The sequence below is a fragment of the Ahaetulla prasina genome, chromosome 8, assembly GCF_028640845.1.
Source record: "Ahaetulla prasina isolate Xishuangbanna chromosome 8, ASM2864084v1, whole genome shotgun sequence".
NCBI classification, from domain to species: domain Eukaryota; kingdom Metazoa; phylum Chordata; class Lepidosauria; order Squamata; family Colubridae; genus Ahaetulla; species Ahaetulla prasina.
In genome coordinates this window covers 16405503-16425912 of record NC_080546.1, presented here as the reverse complement: position 1 = coordinate 16425912, position 20410 = coordinate 16405503, and the positions used below count along the sequence as shown (strand labels likewise).

The window sequence follows — 20410 nt, the reverse complement described above, 5'->3', positions numbered from 1 at the left end:
ACTTTCCTTAGCCTTCCCTTTTCTTAGCTCCTTATATCTCATTTGCTATTTGTAAAACTAGCCTTGTTGCTAGATCTCAGGAGAAAATTTCTACCAAGAAGTTTTCCTATAGCAGTCTTATCATAACCGTGAAGAAGGAAATTATTGGGAAATTTCTCTATCCATAAAAAAAAATAACCTATTAAAACAGAGACAGAAAATATGCCAAAATCAACACCCTTGGTGTCCATTGGACTGTCTGTGGCACCAGTCTTTAATCACCCAAATAAATTCACGGATAAAACTATTCATAATGCAACTGATTGTAAGATGCAACAACTGTCATTTTACATAAAATGTCTCTTTTTAAAAAATCTCTTGGAATTTTAGAATGGGATTCAACACCTTACACACTGCCTATAAACCCAAGGTGTTCACCACGTGATCAAAATTTGGACACTTGGTAACTGATTCATATTTATGACCGTTGCAATATCTCGGGATCATGTGATCACATTTTCGGCTCAATTGTGGTCATATGTCAAGAACTACCTGTATTTGAGAGCAGTGCTTTCATAAGGCACAGCCACCCCCCCCCCACAACGAGTAGCATTTCACAGACAGTAGCGGAAGACTATCTAAGTTTATGAAAAATGATAAATGTGTTCAACTTACAAATAGGAAAAAAATATACAGCTAACTATACCATCTATTTTCCCATGTATTTCCCAAGTGACGGGAAATGTGATTCACAGCGATGAAAGGCTGTTGGCCTTTGGATATAAAAGCAGCCCTTCTAAGCAAACATTTCCCTAATCCCCCACACAAAATTGTTGCAGTGTGGTACTGGATGAAAAGCTTCCCTAGGCTATAAGAGAAATCCATACCAGAAGCTTTGTCCTAGTTTCCGAGTTAGCTTCTACACCAATGAGCCTGCTTGCCTTTTTTTTTTTTTAATTACCATCACAATCATTTTTTTTGCAGCGCAAACTCATCTGGCTTATTAATATATGGGACATTCAATAATAGTACAGAAATTTTGCCAGATCATGCTTCAGTAGTAGTTTCTTCAATCACAGTCACGATTTTCTGCGACCCAAGAGCAAAACGCTCAGCCTAGAACTTTGTGCTATATGAAACCGTCCAACCAGGGATGAAATGCTACCGGTTCGCTCCAATTCGGGTGAACCGATAGCGACAGCAGCACAAGGCTCCATTCATCCGCCAGGATGTCATTACTTCATAGTTTTAACCAGGAAGTTACCTGTTTTTGACCCTCTGTGCATGCGTAAAAGGTTTTGCGCATGCACAGAGGATCCAAAATTGGAAAGGCACGTGCACACTTCCAAACCGGTAGGTAAGTAGATTTCACCCCTGCGTCCAACCTCTCCCCACCTTAGGAGACCTAGAAAATATTTTTTTAACAAGGAAAAAAAAAACACGTACATCTTTTCTAGTTAAACTTTATCTATTTTCCCATGTATTTCCCAAGTGACGGGAAATGTGATTCACAGCGATGAAAGGCTGTTGGCCTTTGGATATAAAAGCAGCCCTTCTAAGCAAACATTTCCCTAATCCCCCACACAAAATTGTTGCAGTGTGGTACTGGATGAAAAGCTTCCCTAGGCTACAAGAGAAATCCATACCAGAAGCTTTGTCTTAGTTTCCGAGTTAGCTTCTACACCAATGAGCCTGCTTGCCTTTTTTTTTTTTTTAATTACCATCACAATCATTTTTTTTTGCAGCGCAAACTCATCTGGCTTATTAATATATGGGACATTCAATAATAGTACAGAAATTTTGCCAGATCATGCTTCAGTAGTAGTTTCTTCAATCACAGTCACGATTTTCTGCGACCCAAGAGCAAAACGCTCAGCCTAGAACTTTGTGCTATATGAAACCGTCCAACCAGGGATGAAATGCTACCGGTTCGCTCCAATTCGGGTGAACCGATAGCGACAGCAGCACAAGGCTCCATTCATCCGCCAGGATGTCATTACTCCATAGTTTTAACCAGGAAGTTACCTGTTTTTGACCCTCTGTGCATGCGTAAAAGGTTTTGCGCATGCACAGAGGATCCAAAATTGGAAAGGCACGTGCACACTTCCAAACCGGTAGGTAAGTAGATTTCACCCCTGCGTCCAACCTCTCCCCACCTTAAGAGACCTAGAAAATATTTTTTTTAACAAGGAGAAAAAAAACAGGTACATCATTTCTAGTTAAACTTTGCGTCTATTTTCAGTGTACAGCTCATAAAAAGTTCACCTGTGCTGTATAAATGGGCAGACCAGCCATCCAGAATGCATTTCAAAACAGGACAGTTTCATACTAATGCTGAACAAGTTCAGACATGCTCTTAGTTCTCTCATTTTTCAAGTCTTCCTAGAAGCAGGTTTAAAACAGCAACAGCGTGAATCACTTTTGAAAGACCATATGATATTACCCCAGTTCAGGCCTATAAGATTTTCTTCATTTCATCCAAATTAACGCGCGCGCCCCTCTCTTAAGACCCTCTTCCATTTATTCTAAAATTGCATATTTCCTAATTGTTAGGAATATAATGTAGTTTGGCGGCAAGCTTTGTTTCTAATGGGACGTATCTAATTTTTAGAAAATATAAGAGTGTAGTCAGCTTTTACTAGTCCCCTGGGTACTGAGTTAGAAATAAAAATGTGTGTTTGTTGGGCTATATTGTATAGCCAGAAATGGATGGACATTAGTACAGGCAGTCCTCAACTTACGACCACAACTGAGCCCCAAATGTTTTGTTGTTCAATGAGTTTGCCCCATTTTACAACCTTTCTTGCCACAACTGTTAAGTGAATCGCCACAGTTGATAAGTTAGCAACAAGGTTATTAAAGGAATCTGGCTTACCCATTGACTTTGCTTGTCAGAAGGTTACAAAAGGTGATCACATGACCCCGGGACATAGCAACGATCATATATAGAAGTCAATTGCCAGTCATCTGAATTTTGATCATATGATCATGGTGATCACCATGATCATGGTGGTCATCATACAACAAGGGTTGTAAGTGTGAAAAACGGTCATAAGTCATTTTTTTCATTGATGTTGCAACTTTGAACGGTCACTAAGTGAAGTGTCGTAAGTCGAATACTACCTATATTGCTGTTTCCTCACTGGAAGGGGTCAACGTAAGGAAGCAGCGAGGTAGGCTCCATTATGAACTGAACTTCTCTCAGGAAGACTAAGATTCTTCTCCAGTTGGTTGTCCATCTCCTTAATTGCCTGTTTACTGGTTTGCTCAACCTGAGGTTGAACATCTGCTTACCTTCAGGGGTCAACAACAAACTTCTGGCCAACCAAAAAGTAAGACACATTGTAAAAATTACATTGTCAAGCTGATGTCTAACTATTTAAAGCAGCAATCCCAGTAGTGTGGCTTTAATTAGCTACTAGTTGTGCCTGTAAGGTTTCATTTGCTACTTGACCTGTTCATATATGACCTCAATGCACATCTTAGTTCTCTGATAATATTACTACAGTTGTTGGAAGAAATGTCCTCCTGGGTTCAGTTCCAAGTGGGGGGAAAAGAGACTGGATTCATGGAAGTTGCTTGGAAAGAAGGTTTATTGATGAATAGGATCACATGCCTTGAGATCCTGAGCAGAAAAGGGCAGAGATGCTAGAGTGCCTTGGTTTTATGCCCTCTGTTGGGTTTTGAATTTAAGCTTGTGTTCTGATTGGTTGTCAGACTCCCATGGAGCCATGCAGGGGCAACTCTGTAGGCTGTCCTGTGTAGCAGGCTTGGTTGAGCCTTGCTGGGTGATGTAATTTTCCCAAGGTGCCATGTGGTGAGTTCTGTTGCTAGATGGGTAGAGGGGTAATCCTACCTTTGTTGGATCTTGGGTGAGGACATTTGCTTATGAATAGACCTAGCTATCTCTTTATCTCTTTAAGTGTGGACATCTGCTGTGGGCTATTGAGGATGGTGGGAGCTATTGAGAGTGAGTCTTTTTCCTGTCTAAAAACATGTTTCTCCATTTCTCATCCGGGGAAATACAATATTCTGCCTTTTTAATATTTCCTAGAATATTTCATTTTCCTAGGAGAGGGTGGGTGCTAACTTCCTACACAGCGAAAAGAAATTTGAAAAAAGGAATAATAAAAATCGTATCAAGAAATCAAATGTTATTTCTGAAATGTTATTCATTTATCAAATTTAGAAACCACCCATCTCCCTGATAGAGGGACGGTGGTAATGGTAAGATAGGATATTATAAAACTGTTTTTTCCAACCTATAAAGAGAAGAGGGAAAGAGAGAAGAAATTGTGCCAGGAGCTTACATCCAGAACTTTCCAATTATGTGCAGGTCCTTACTCCTTCCCATATCATTAGGCAACATATGTAATGATATGCAATAAATTAACATAATATGAATGGGAACAGAAACAAGAAATTTGGGTGATGGGTGAGGTGAAAACTACAGCTGCCATACCTGTAGAACCAGAAAACTGGCCAACTGTTTATAGATGATGGCAGAGATGAAACTCTTGTTAGGAGTGGTTTTAATGCCTTGCAAGTATGGAGTTTAGGTGTATCTCTCAAATGATAAGAAGGTGTAGGAATAATGAAAAATGTGTTAAGGATCTGAGTCCAAACTTTTGAGAACCTCCAAATGAGCTATGAATAAGAGAAAGAATACTGAAAAATATGACTGTGACTAAATAATACACTCAGATAATTGAATAGATAGAAGAGGGAGGGAGGTAAGTAGGCAGGTACGTAGGTAGATACACAAAGAGACAGATAGATTAGAGATACAGTAGTGTAGATGTTCTTTATTGCAGAATTACACAAAGCTAATGATATTCCACTGAAAAACTGTATTTCACTAAAATTGCTTTAAGGCTTCAATTACCGTATTTTTCAGAGTATAACATGCACTTCCCCTCCCCCCCCCGCCCGGTAAAAGTGGGTGAAAATTTCGATGCGTCTTATAGACAAAATACAGGCCTGCTTTTGGGCTCCCGAATCCTCCGTGTGTCCTGTTTTCGCCCTCCCCTGCCCTCTGCAGGCAAAAAACGGGTGTATTTTTGGTGAAAACAGGCCTGGTTTTGGCAAAAACGGGATGTGCGGAGCACTGCAAAGTGCTTCTGGGAGCCAGGGGGAGCCAAAACGCAATGTGCGGAGGCCAAAAACTTTTTTTTCTTGTTTTCCTCCTGTAAATCTAGGTGCATCTTATAGTCTGGTGCATCTTATACTCTGAAAAATACAGTAAAAACTCACAAAAGGAAAAAAAAGATTATCAAAAGAAAACTATAAAATATGAGATTAACTAGGAAAGATTGAAACCAGAGGTTTCCAGTAGGTCATAATATCAAGACCACGTTGATTGCACTTGTGAATGACCTTTACGGAACTTGAGACTAAGGTGACTTGTCCACCTTTGTCCTCACAGATCGATCAGCATTTTTAGTATTACTGACTCTGGTGTTCTTCTGGACAGAATACCAGAGGGGTTGGGAGTTGGGCAGCACATTTTTGCATTGGTTGTCAAAGCTAGTATCAGTTGGAGGAGAAGTTCAATCCTAGATCCCTGATGTGTGGAGTGCCTCAGGGTTCAACTCTCTCCCTACTTCTATTAAACATCTACACGAAATCACTGCCTAAGGTCATTTGCTATCAGGGAGTAAGGTATCATCAGTAGGCAAATGATATTAAATTACAAATCTCTGCCACAGACTACCCTGTTTTCCCCAAAATAAGACATCCCTTGATAATAAGCTCAATCGGGCTTTTGAGCGCATGACAATAAGGCCAAGCGCTTATTTCAGGGTTCAAAAATTAAGACAGGGTCTTATTTTTGGGGAAACACAGTATACAAGTGATGCCATTAGTTTTATTACTCAATAGCCAGAAGTGATAAAGGTCCAGATGGGAAAAACTAGGTTACAACTCAACCCTGGCAAGACTGAGGGGCTAAGGCTTGGTTATTGTTGTTAGTTGTGAAGTTGTGTCCGACCCATCGTGACCCCATGGACAATGTTCCTCCAGGCCTTCCTGTCCTCTACCATCCTCTGGAGTCCATTTAAGCTCATGACGACTGCTTTAGTGACTCCATCCAGCCACCTCACTCTCTGTCGTCCCCTTTTTCTTTTGCCCTCCATTGTTCCCAGCATTAGGCTCTTCTCCAGTGAGTCCTTCCTTCTCATTAGATGGCCAAAGTATTTGAGTTTCATCTTCAGGATCTTGCCTTCTAAAAAGCATTCAGGGTTGATCTCCTCTAGGACTGACCGGTTTGATCGCCTTGCAGTCCAAGGGACTTGCAGGAGTCTTCTCCAGCACCAGAGTTCAAAGGCCTCAATTCTTTGGTGCTTTCTTATGGTCCAACTTTCACAGCCATATATTGCAACTGGGAAAACCATAGCCTTAACTATACGCGCTTTTAAGGCTCGGAGTTCCGTCATATTGGGGAGTATCTATCTTTAAAGCTAGATGGGATAGAACTTCTCTAGGCAGAATTGGTGGGTCACTTGGTCCCTTTTTGGACTAATGGTCAATTGGTGGCAATCATAAATACTTTATTGGGAGGCGCTGATCACAGTCACCCATGCCTTTAGTCATTTTGCACTACTACAATGTGCTCTACATAAGGATGTCCTTCAAAAACATTTGGAAATTTTGTTTGGTCTAGAATGCAGCAGTGTGAACAGTATGGAGTACACCATGTGCTATTTTGCAAGCTGTACTGGCTACCAGTCAGTTTCTGGACGCAATTCAAGATGATGGTTTGTCTTTAAAACTTTACAGAACACAGGACTAGATTATCTGGGGGAATGCTTGCTTCCAAAAATCTGTGCCTGTCACACCAAGTCTCTAAAGGTGGGCATGACCTAGTAGTCCTTCTAGGGAAACAATGTCACCTAGTGGTACCCAAGAGACATACTTTTCTCTGCCATTGTACTTGCTTGCTCCATGAAACAAGCAAACAAAAAAAAGAATATTAAACTGATAGATTCATAGACGTGACCATTCAAATTGACAGGTCGCCCATCTCCATTCTGAATCAAAAATATTGCAGCATGGCATTTGGTCTCTATACGTAAGTAAAGCTACAATCTAAGCTGCAACATTCTCATTATCAGAGGAGATAAATGTTATTTCTTAACCATTCATGAACCCTTTTCAAGCAATACAGGTAGTCCTCGACTTACAACCATATTTGAGCCCAAAATTTCAGTTGCTAGGTGAGACATTTGTTAAGTCAGTTTTGCCTGATTTTACGACCTTTCTTGCCACAGTTGTTAAGTGAATCACTGTGGTTTCTAAGCTGGTAACCTGCTTGTTAAGTGAATCTGTCTTCCCCATTGACTTTGCTTGTCAGAAGGTCGCAAAAGGGGATCACATGACCCCAGGACACTGCAACCATCATCATGTGATCGTGGGGATGCCGCAGCAGTCATAAGTATGAAAAACGGTCAGGTGTCGCTTTTTTCAGTGCTGTTGTAACTCTGAATGGTCACCAAATGAATTGTTGTAAGTCAAGGAGTACCTGTAACAGTTAACCTTTATTTATGAATTCAGAATAATCCTCCTTAAACTCTGTGGGATGTACATAATAATGTGGCTTGCTCAATACCAGACAACAACCAACTGTAGTGACTTTTTCACACTTTTTGATTAAATAGGGCTGGCTGGTTTTACTTTCCTCTGAAGGAGACCTTCCTTAATATGATCATTTGAAATTTAATTATTTTAAATAGCAAACGCTAAAAATAGAAATTCTCCAAGGAGATAAAAGTTGCAAGGGACATGCAGCACAATCTCCCTAGTCACGTCTGATTTTAAAGCACCACTTCTGTCTTACAGAGCTAAGCACACGAAAAGCTATGGGAATAATTTTGTCCCAAATCACAGCAATTTGTGATTTGAATTCAGCAATCCAAACTCGACTGCAGAAAATACGACTTCAGCAACAGAGTGGTCAACGCCTGGAATGCTCTACCCGACTCCATTGTTACATCCGCAAACCCTCACAGCTTCAACCTTAAACTGTCTATCTTGGACCTCACCTCCTTTCTAAGAGATCCGTAAAGGGGGCGTGCATAAGCGCACCAGCGTGCCTATTGTCCCTGTCCTACTATCCCCATTTATTTGTATTCATTTCTCTCATTCATGTCCATGTTCATATTCATACCTGTTATCTTGTACATGTTTGACAAAATAATAAATAAATAAGCAAACAAATGCAAATCTCTGCGCTAAAACCTGCATGATACCAACGCTTCATCAAAGCAGGTTAGACTATGCAAAGTGCTGCATGTCCCTTGCAACTTTTATCTCCTTGGGAGAATTTCTATTTTTAGCATTTGCTATTAAAAGAATTAAATTTCAAATGATCATATTAGGGAGGGTCTCCTTCAGAGGAAGGTAAAAGAATTGTGTGCATCAAGGAGGCGTATGTTGAAAGCTTATTGATAAAAACGTCTTGATCATCCTTGAGTAATATAACATTTTATTTATTTATTTATAATCCAATTTCTATACCGCCCTTCTCCCGAAGGACTCAGGGCGGTTAACAGCCATATTAAAAAGACAAAAGTACACATAATATAAATAACAAATTTAAAGACATTTAAAACGAATATATTAATTGGCCAATTTACTAAAACGGTCAAAACGACATAAAACCCTTTAAAATTTAAAAACTATAATTAAAATATATTTAAAATACATTTAGGCTAGTCCCGCACGATTAAATAATAAAGTTTTTAATTCCCGCTTGAAGGTTCGGAGGTCGGGGAGTTGGCATAACCCCGGAGGTAACTCGTTCCAAAGGGCCGGTGCTGCCACAGAGAAGGCTCTCCCTCTGGGGGCCGCCTACCGACATTGTTTGGTCGACGGCACCCTGAGCAGGCCCACTCTGTGGGAGCACACAGGTCGTTGGGAGGCTATCGGTGGCAGAAGGCAGTCTCATAGATACCCCAGTTCTAAGCCATGGCGTGCTTTGAAGGTGGTCACTAACACCTTGAATTGCATCTGGAAGGCTATCGGCAGCCAGTGCAGGCCACGCAGGATGGGTGTTATATGGGAGCAACGTGGTGCTCCCTCTATTACCCGCGCAGCCGCATTCTGGGCTAACTGGAGCCTCCTGGTGCTCTTCAAGGGAAGCCCCATGTAGAGAGCATTGCAATAGTCCAGGCGAGAGTAACAAGGGCGTGAGTGACCGTGCGTAAGGAGTCCCGGTCAAGGAAGGGGCGCAACTGGCGAATCAGGCGAACCTGATAAAATGCTCCCCTGGCGATGGCCGTCAGGTGTTCTTCTAAAGACAGCCGATCATCCAGGAGAACGCCCAAGTTGCGCACCCTTCCCCTGGGGGCCAATACTTCACCCCCAACAGTCAGCGAAGGCGAAAGCTGGCTGTACCGGGACACCGGAACCCACAGCCACTCTGTCTTGGTCGGGTTGAGCTGGAGCCTGTTCCTCCCCATCCAGACCCGCATGGCCTCAAGACACCGGGCCATCACCTCGACAGCTTCGTTGGGGTGGTTTGGAGTGGAAATGTACAGCTGAATATTATCAGCGTACAGATGATAATCCACCCCAAAACCACGGATAACCTCACCCAGCGGCTTCATATAGATGTTGAACAGTAGAGGCGAGAGAACTGACCCCTGAGGCACCCCACAAGTGAGGCACCTAGAAGTCGATCTCTGCCCCCCTGCCAACACCGTCTGCGAACGGTCAGAGAGATAGGAGGAGAACCACCGATAAACGGTGCCTCCCACCCCCAATCCCTCCAACCGCCGCAGCAGGATACCATGGTCGATGGTATCAAAAGCCGCCGAGAGATCTAAAAGGACCAGGACAGAGGAACATCCCCTGTCCCGAGCCCTCCAGAGGTCATCCACCAACGCGACCAAAGCCGTCTCAGTGCTGTACCCAGGTCTGAAGCCGGACTGGAACGGGTCTAGAAAGACAGATTCCTCCAGGTATTGGGGAAGCTGATATGCCACCACACTCTCAACAACCTTCGCCAAAAAGCGAAGGTTGGAGACTGGACGATAGTTCGCCAATACAGCTGGGTCCAGGGAAGGCTTCTTGAGGCGGGGCCTCACCACCGCCTCTTTCAAGGCGGTGGGGAAAATGCCCCCCAACAAAGAAGTGTTGGTAACTCCCAGGAGCCAGCCTCATGTCACCTCCCGTGTGGCCAGTACCAACCAGGAGGGACACGGGTCCAATAAACATGTGGTGGGATTCAGCCTACCCAACAACCTGTCCAACAACAGTTGGTCTTTTGCAACAAATGGCAAATTGTATCTTAAGTCCTGCTTGTGGGTTTTTCAAATGCCTGGCTAAAATACTGGATTACTTGGGACCTTTGACCAAGAGGCTTTATGACACTCATTTATATGTAAATAAGTCAGTTAACCTCAACTGGATTACTTTAAAGTGAGCTCAGAGCTCATAGGAGCTATTTGCTAGCAACGTTGTCTAACCCCAATTCTCCTGTTACTCCTTCTCTAAGACTTGAAGTAACCATATTTTTGACACAGGTAGGCTTATGATATGTTATTGTTTCCCTTCTAGGAAAAAAAAATAAAGTTGAATAGAAGGACATCTCATGTGTTTAGGAACTGGCATTTGCCTGCCTTTCATACCTTGTGAAACAGCTGCATAATACTAGGATAGTCATGGAATGCATAAAAGACTTAGGAAGTTAAATCAAAATCCCTACTAAGGAGCCTCGGGATACAAGAAAGATTAACAGGTTTAATGTGACATGAACCAGAGTCCTCTTCATCAGTCAAATTCACAGAACAGTATTTTCAGCAGGTAAACACAAATGGAACAGAGCTTGTGTTAAGAAATATAATCAACTGAACTAATTGACCATGAAAATGAAAGGGTTCCAGTCTACAAAGATTGTTAGTAAATCACAAGTAGGTATATCGGAAAGGCACAGTGAATATTTGAAGCATAATTCATTAGGAGTAATACATTAACTTTTGTTTTCTCACACACGTTTAATTCCTGTAGTGAAAGAAAACCATGTCTTGATTCTGCCCTAAACAAAGGACCTTCCTGATAAATTCTAAATGGAGCAAAATGCAGGCAGAAGGAATCTCTTTCGAAGTTTCTTTCTCAAACTACCCCAACTTTCAACCAAACATTAAGGATCCTTTGATTTAATTTGCTTCCAATAATTTTTCAACAACTTCCCAAAATTTTGCCTCAGCTTGTTCTTTTACATGATGGAATTATCTCTTCCAGGGGTGGGTTTCACTTAACTTTAGCACCGGTTTGCCGTGCACACGCTCACTTCGTGCACGCTGTCTACACATGTGCTTGGCCTTCTGCCTATGTGCTTAGCTCACTCGTGCGCCTTCCGTGCATGCACCCAGCCTCGAAAACGTGCCTAAACAGCATGACTTGGAGCCGGGGCAGGCCCACCCTCACCCGCTGCTACCAGTTCGCCCGAACTGATGTGAACCAGCTGAATACCACCTCTGATCTGTTCTAATTTTTTTTTTTTTAAAAAAGCAACAGGCCCCTTCAAGAACAGAACAACATACTCCTTACTGGAAGATGAACAAGTGAGATGGAAAATCCTAGGTTTGTAGCTTGTGTCATTGGGTCCCGCACTGTGTTTACAGTTATGTTGGGATAGAGTTGAAATATGCATTTGTAATCCACGTGTCTTATGTGGCTATTATTACCGCTGAACAACTATTTTATATTTGGAGGTCTTATGGAATCTAATCTATTGATTAGATTCTAATGCCAGGTTCAGCTTTTCTCCCTACTCTACTCAAATCCTTTCAAGAGGCAAATCTTCAAATTCTCCTGAACCACAGCTATTTCTTCCACATTTCTTTTTCTATACATGGAAAAAAAAGAGAAAGTGAATGAACTGTTTCTGCTGCGGGAAGGCAATTGAGGCAGGACAAGACTGGGATCAATTTTTAGTGCACTCTTGAAGGAAAAGGGAAGCACTTTGGTGTGCCACATGAGTTTATTCTGAATTTGTCTTACGTCCCATCTCCAAGAATCAGCAGGTAGGCAATGGGAAGACAAACTGTGTCAGGACAGATGGACTGATGATCTCACCTAAGATAAAGCAGCTTACTATAATGCTAAAATCCTTGGCCATCTTTCCCACTACTAACAGATCATAGGAGTTCTCAGTATTTAGATCACGTTGAAATGGAAATGTTGAACAGAAACACCATCATTTTGGACAGGACTTTTCACGGCATTTACGCTGGCTCATAACATGCTTTTACTAGGCTTTCCAAAACTGTAGTATTTTATATGGTAAATTAATGTTAGTTTTATACATCCTGCAAAGGTGAATAAGTGAAGAATTAGGAAAGAGAATATCAAATACTGTGTTCTTCTTGTCAGGAATGTGCAACAGATTGCATGTAAAGCTTTGAGTAGCAGGGCTCCAAAATTCTACTCCAAATAGAGGGGAAAAGAGGACAAAACCAGGACATTGATGCTGGAACCAAGGAAAGACTGAAAATTTTCCTTACGTTGCTTTTACTCTCTGGGCAACTAGAAGAGGATGTGGTTGGGAATCAAGATTTCTGAGACCTTGGGAGCAAATGAAGGAATGAAATTGAAAGCTTCAGATCTGCGAATATTTAAGGAATGAACTCAGTTCCTTGAAGGCCCCAAAATAAGAAAAATGGGTCACTATTTTTGCATTTCTGACTTAAAAGACACGAATGATCTAAAAAGTAATGAGCTGGGCACAATGGTTAAATATGGAAATTAGTTCAGGTAGTCCTCGATTTACAGCAGTTCATTTAGTGACCTTTTGCAGTTATAATGGCACTGAAAAAAGTGACTTATGGCCATTTTTCACACTTATGACCATTGCAGCATCCCTATGGTCACATGATTTACATTTAGATGCTTGATAGCTGACTCATATTTATGACGGGTGCAGTGTCCCAGAGTCATATGATTCCTTTTGCAACCTTCTGAGAAGCAAGCTCAGTGGAGAAACCAGATTCACTTACCAACTGTGTTGCTAATTTAACCTGCAGAGATTCACTTAAGAAATGTGTCAAAAAAAAGTCGTAAAATGGGGCAAAATTCACTTAACAAATTTCTCACTTTACAATATAAAATTTTAGCTCAAGTTGAGGACTACCTGTATTTGCAGAACTTCAGAGACAGAAGACAAAACACACATATTACTTGAATGTCAATAATAAATAAAAGAAATAAATCAATACCTCAGACCCCATATTAGACAAAGCAACCTATTGGGATCTTTGTATTAAAACAACATATTTCATGTGTGGTCAGAATTTAAAAAATCATATGTAATACAGCTCTTTATTTGAATAAATCAATTCAGTTGAGATTTCCATATGTGAGTCTGATTGGGATAAATTGTAGGGATGGCAATTTATGATATGATTTATATTCTTTGCTTTATTCTTTTTATTTAATCTGTTTCTTTTATTCCATTTTTACATAGGCTTTTATTAATGTTCTGTGTTTTATATTCTAAATTTTGATATGACCTACTGGCTAATCAATAATAAAGTTACACAATAAAGATACAGTAAAAGGTAATGGCTGGGATGAAAGTGTAGGCTTGTGTGTATGTTGGTGGTCGTTTGGGACTCTAAAAGTGTGATCTTATGGGGAAATAAAGAAAGAAGTCATACTGATGATTATCAAAATCAGTAAACCTTGTGGAAAAAAGTTATTAGAGTATAATTTCACCAGTAGCGTAAAAACACTGTTTTTAATTGAAGTGTATACTCCAGGGAGTTTTCTCATTCTCATCTTTGTGGCCACCCCAAAGTAACCCACTCCTTATTGCAACAAGCACACCTTGGATTTTTTTCCAGATATAAATGGTCAAAATTGCACTTGGAAATTTATCTCCTTCTCTCTCCAATAAACCTCATTATGCTGCAAGCAATATTCATATCCTATTTCAACAACAGGAGAAAAGCATGGTGTTTACTCCCCAAAGAGCTACAGCTGAGAGTTTGGAGGATGCTTGAGATCCACCCAGCACAGAAAACCGGTTATCCCTTTTTTTTTTATGCCCAACAAACCAAACCAGTAAAGAGAGGAGCTCTTGGCAGTTTTCTTGTGAAGTCACTGCCTTTGTTGTTTTAAACATTTCATTTAAAAAGAATGACACCTTCACCATTGCAGGAAAGATTCTGGTGCGGTTTTATGGAGGTGTTGACTAGAATTAGAGAAATATCAAACATAGAGTATTATCTCCAATAAGTTTTTTTTCCTCCTGCTCTTACTATTATCCCTGCACTATTCTCCTCTTTCTCCATTCCTTAACCAACTTCAACAAGATTACTCAGTGGACGGAAGCATCCTATGTCAACAACTTGGGAAGCCATTCTCCCAACAAAAGTTGGGACATCATGGCCTCTCCCAAAAACTGAACTGTGCATGTTCAACTCTCTTTCCAAATGTTTTCTGCACTTTTGCTGCTTTGCAAAGCTGTTCCCCCCAGAGTGCTGAGGTTTTTGCCCAGGAAAGAGTTAAAAGTCACAACAACAACAACAGCAGCAGCAAAACAGGATTTTTCTTTCCCTCTCTTGCATTCTTCTGTGGAGATACCACACTTCCCACAACCATTTCAACATAGAAGGGCTGATCACAAAAAAAAAAAAAAGGATCAGGAAAATAAAAGGAAAGTGCCTTGAAATGCCATCCTCACCTCTGTCTTACTTTCATCTTAACCAAAGCTTCCTTACAGCATAGCAAAACCATTTTATTTGCAATTTACAGGCATATAACCATCCTTTATTCCAAACAAGAGGCAGGCAATGCTTTTCTCCCCACCTTGACCTCTGAAACCCTAAGACAGCCGGGAGACAGAATTATGCATTCACACTTTCACCCCGGGCAGGTCAGCACAGCAGTGCATTTCAACGTTGTCAAAACAACAAACGCCCTTATAAGATGTTCTTACGGTTTTCCCATGGCGAAGAACAGCCCATCCCAAATTTACTACAACTTGGTCTGGAAGTGCACTCCATATTACAACTTTCCCTTCGCGTCTTGATGTTCTCCAGATGAGGAGGACTATGGGACACCCCGTCCAACCTGTCTGAAGACAGCTCCAGTTTTATGCTTTCCAAAAACCTATCCCTTTTAATTTCCAATAACTTTTTTAAAAAAAATAGGAGAAGGATGTATGTGTGTGTGTGTCCCGTGGGAATTTGTGCACATCAATCCCACTCCAGCAGAGGAGGGAGACGGGTGAAACTCAACCCAGAAAACTTTTCCAGGCAACGTTTTTTTTAATTGAATTATAAAGTTATTATAAAATACAAAATCAATTCAGAAGCGGGGGGGGGGGGGAAGAAGAGAGGAAAGATAAGAAAAAGAAGCACTGACTTTTTCTGTTACAGTAAAATAAGGTATTGAGATCAAACCACAACTTTTTGCTTTTTCACAATATAATAGGAACAAGCCTATAAACATATCTTTACAGTCTACAAATCCGTCCGATGGGTAAAAACCGCAGTCACCTTTTCACCCACCCACCCCCCACCCCTCCCCAAACTTTTAAAGCTTTGCAAACCCTCTCGCAAAAAAACCCAAGCCAAGCAGCGCAGGGACTTCTGCGCGCCCATCGAAAAAGTGCCCCCCAAAAACTGGGGGCGCGGGGCGTACCTATTCGGCCACGCACATCCCCCCCCCGCAATACACACACACACACACACGCCGACCCGCAATTGTTGCACACAAAGGGAAGCGACCCCTTTCCTAACCTTCCCGCCCCCCAACTCTTCCACATTCCTTCCCCACCCGGCGAAGGGCACAAGGGCTGCTGCCGACCTCACTTCACTTACCAGCAGCCGGGGAGACGAGCCTGTGCCGGGAACGCGCGTGGTGGTGGGGAATGAACTGCTTCCCCGCCGAGTGCCGCGACGAGGCTAGCTGGAAGCCGCGCACGAGTGCCGGGAGCGGAGGGGCGGCGAAGGCGGCGGCAACATCTCCTCTGGCGGCTGCTCCGACGCTCCCCCCTCGCCCGGCTTGGAAGAAGCAGCAGCAACCGCTTCCCCACCACCACCCACCCACCCCCAGCCCAGCCTCCTCGCTCTCTCCTCCCCGCCTCCCTTCCTTCTTGCAAGCCGGGGCTCCTTAAGGAACCGCTAACCAGGCGGGGGAGGGTCCGACGAGACCCCCTTCGCCTTCCTTCCCTCCCTCCCTCCTCCCTCTCTGGAGCCGCCGAGCGCGCCTTCTCCAAGGGCTGGCTTGGGACCGGCGCAGGCAAGCCGCTCGCTCGCGCCTCCTTGGCAGCGGGGAAGCTGCTGACACAGGCTCGCCGGCAGCAGCCCTTCTCTAACGCCCGCTCGGCCCGCCCCGCCCCGCGCCGTGCCGGGGCCCTGGCAAGTCGAGTCGCTCTTGGGTTACTAAGCCAACCGCAAGGCCTGCCCTGCTGGCTCCGGCCGCGCCCACGGCAGCCGCCTCGGCCTTCTCGGAGGAGAGGGGGAGAAAGAAAAAAAGCCCCTCTCGGCCTCCTCAGGTTGCGCGCCAGAAGCTCGGCCTCGACTTCAACGTTGCTATTTATTTATTTATTTATTTATTTATTTATTTATTTATTTATTTATGAACCTGTGGGGGGGGTATTAAGCCCCCCCCCCCCGGCAACCAGAAAAGGTCCAAAAGACGAAGGGCAGCATCCGTAACTCTGGGGCATATTATAGTCCCCCCCAAAATAAAGCCAGGAAAGAAGGGGGGGGGAATATAATATCAGGCGGGAAGGAGAGGAAAACAACCAGCTGCATTCCGGTCCGGGACAAAGTTCTTTAAAAGTTTTTAAAATGTATGAGATTTTTTAGTGTCGAGGAAACCTGCAGAAAATTGTGCTTTTTTTTTTCCTATGGGGTTACAAGGAGAAGAAAAGGGGCTCTCTCTCCCCCCTCTCCCTCCCTTCCTTCCTTCCTCTTCTCACCCCTTCCTTCCTTCCTTTCTTCCTTTCTTTTTTCTTTCCTCTTCTTTCCTCTTTCCTTCCTCCCTTTCCCCTTCCTTCCTCTTCTTTCTCCTTCCTTTTCTATCTCCTTCCTTTCTTTTTTCCTTCTTCCTCCTCCTCTTCTTTCTCCTTCCTTCCTTCCTCTTCTTTCCTTCCTTCCTTCCTTTCTTCTTTCTTTCTTCCTTCTTCTTTCTCCTTCCTTCTCCCCTCCCTCCCTCTAAGCAACTTTACATAAACAAGGTCATTTTTTATATCCACCTTTCTTGGTGGCTGTTTTTATTGTTTTCCACTTATCAAATTTCATAGAGCAAGTTTCACAATCTCAGCTTATTTTATTTTGCTTACATTAGGCTAAGAAAATTGAGTGACTTTTTTATCCCACATTTATTATTCTTATAAATAACTTAGAGAGGAAATGCACACAATACTACTCCTATTTTCCCCACAACAACAACTGTTGTTGTTGCAAGGTGGGTTGGGCTGAGAGACAGTGACTGGCCCAAAGTCACCCAAATGACTTTCATGTCTTAACAGTCTCCTGGTTTCTAGGCCAGCACTTTAACTCTCTATAGCAAACTGGTATAGATGTCCATGAATTGATTAAAAGCTGTGTTTGGGGGGGTTGTTGTTTTATTTTTATTTCACTTTTAAAATTAAAAATGGCAAACATTTAGCATGAAAGGGTCTGGTCTTGAAAAGATTAGAGCAAATTTAAATTACATAATCTGGTTCATGTATTACATGATACCATAGCTATTTGTTTTTAGCATGTCTTTCTCAAAATGGTTTAACATGTTGCACAAAGCAAAACACTATGGTTTTTTTTTTAATAAGCTGTCATTTAACATCCTGGCATACCGTACATGTGAACATAACTAGTGAACCAGTTCCTTCCACTTATGACTGTAATTTTGTTGCTTGTATCCTTACGATTTATACTGATATTGATTGTTTCCTGATTGCTTAATTGTAGCCTATGACTATCATTAAGTATTGTATCATTAAGTGTTAAATTTGTACCCTATGACTATCATTAAGTGTTGTACCTTGATGAAGGTATTTTTTATGTACAGTGAGAGCATATGCACCAAGACAAATTCCTTGTGTGTCCAATCACACTTGGCCAATAAAGAAATCTATTCTAAAACCAATATGCTCAAGTGAGACTCTTAGCAGATAACAACACACTATGTGAGCATAGAGAGACACAGACCCCGATCCATCTGCTGGTATGTTGGCTACTACCAGAATCATTCTGGCAGTTTAAAGTTTGATCTAGACATGGAAGAAGAAGCTCTTGGTCTGAAATTGCTCCTTAGGAAAAACTTTTCGTTCATTGTTCTTAAGATTAAAGCCTCCAAGTTGCACATTTAGCTGGACCACTAGTCTTACGAGTTCTGTGGCAATTCCTACTTTTGCTCTGGAAATTAGCTTTTCTTATCCTGCTCAAATGAATATGAAAATAAGCTAAAACTCGTAAAGGATCCAGTGATTATGCTTTTACCATTGTGGGGTGGGGAATCAGGATTTGAGTTTTAACAGACAGGTTTCTGGTCTTTTTCAGTGTCTAAAAAACTGTTGGTGTTTGAAACCCCTTATACAAGAAGACCGAACCATAAACTGTATAGAATTAACATATCAGGAGACAAAGACATCTCCATTGTGCTGCCTGCCTTCTTGAGTGATCGCCCTTCAGGCAAAAATTTGGATTTGACCCTGTTGGTCTTTACAAAAAAAGTAAAAACCTGTTGTTGTTTTTCTTTAGGTGTGATACCAGGATGGTTAGAGTTCTATCCAGAGGGAAGTATGAATCTTGGATTTATCAATTAATGGATTTAATGAAGTTGTCTTCATTAAAATTTGATTTTTACTGCACACTGACTGGAGTCACAGTTCAAACTAGGCAGCCCTATGGTACATAAAATAATGGAATTTGAAGAGACCTTGGAGCTCCTTTTATGCAAGCATGAGACCCTGGCCTATACCATTTCAGAGAAATGACTGTCCAGTCTTTTCTTAAACCCTCAATGAGGGAGCACCCACAACTTCTGAAGGCAAGCCATTCCACTGATTAATTGTTCTCACTGTCAGGAAATTTTTCCTTAGTTCTAGGTTGCTTCTCTCTCTAATGATTTTACATAAATGACTTCTTGTTCTTCCCTCAGGTGCTTTGGAAAATAAGTTGACCCCTTCTCTCTGACAATCCCTCAAGACTGCTGTCATATCAGTCCAGTCCTTTTTTTGTTTTGTTTTGTTACACTAGGCACACCTAGTTCTCTCAATCGTTTATCATACGGTTTAGTCTCTTTGTTCTTCTCTACACTCTTTCTAACGTCTCAATTATGACTGTATGACTGTAGCCTTGTTGCTGGTATCCTTACGATTTATATTGATTGTTTCCTAATATGATTTGATTACTTATTTGTACCCTATGACTATCCTTAAGTGTTGTACCTTATGATTCTTGATGAACGTATCTTTTCTTTTATGTACACTGAGAGCATACACACCAAGACAAATTCCTTATGTGTCCAATAACACTTGGCCAATAAAGAATTCTATTCTATTCTATTCTTTTCTGTTCTGTTCTGTCCTGTCCTGGCCTATCCTATCCTATCCTATCCTATCCTATCCTATCCTATCCAATCCAATCCAATCCAATCCAATCCAATCCAATCCAATATCTTTTTTGTATTGTGGTGACCAGAACTGGATGCAGTAGTCTAAGAAGGGTCTCACCAGTGCAGTATACAGTAGTGGCCAAACTTGTGGAAACCTTTTGGGAAAAGTGTATTTTATAAAACTAGCTAATAACACCATTTTTGGGGGGAGTAGTACCAAAAAGTTATATACAATGGAAAGATAATTCAATCAAGAATATAATGCAATAACTTTTATGAAGAATTTGCTATTAGAATACCAGTTACAGTATAAAGCAGAAAAGTGAAACACATAGAAAAAACGAGATATACCAAGTTACCACCATAGAAAAAACGAGAGATACAAAAATGATCCCCATGTCAGTTAATACTTAGTTGGGTAATCTTTAGCATGAATTACACCCTTACAACATCTTCCCATAGAGTGAACCAAGTTTTTTAGTTCTGCAGCTGTTATAATGTGAAACCAAGATTGAATGATTGCTTCTAATAACTGGATTTTATTGCTGGCTAACAAGTTTCCTCAGTCGGCTCCATAGATTTTCAATTGGGTTAAGGTCTGGGCTATTCCCAGGCCATTCCAGCAGTGAAATATGATTATCTTGAAATCCCCCACAAAAGGGGTGTTATTAGCCATCAAAAATACACTTTTCCCCAAAAGATTTCCACAATTATGGCCACTACTGTAAAGTGGTACCATCACTTTACCATTACATGATCTTGAAACTATCTTTCAGTTGAGACAACTCAATTCTGCATTAAATTATTTTAAAATACATCTTTAAATAAAAATAAATTACTATCTATGGAAAGGGCATGG

General features: G+C 41.7%; 1 protein-coding gene across 7 annotated transcripts in view; it reads right to left on the bottom strand.

Moving 5' to 3' along the window:
• The window catches only part of PTPN13 (protein tyrosine phosphatase non-receptor type 13), a 199086-nt gene extending 183041 nt beyond the window's left edge, over positions 1–16045 (bottom strand). For 5 of the 7 annotated variants that reach the window (XM_058192069.1, XM_058192073.1, XM_058192076.1 and 2 more), the window contains exon 1: positions 15807–16044. The gene's annotated coding sequence lies outside the window, so the exon portion shown is untranslated. Of the gene's footprint in view, positions 1–15806 lie in introns of all 7 variants that reach the window. The other 2 variants (XM_058192077.1, XM_058192072.1) reach the window with 2 other exon arrangements.
• Positions 16046–20410: the final 4365 nt, after the last annotated feature.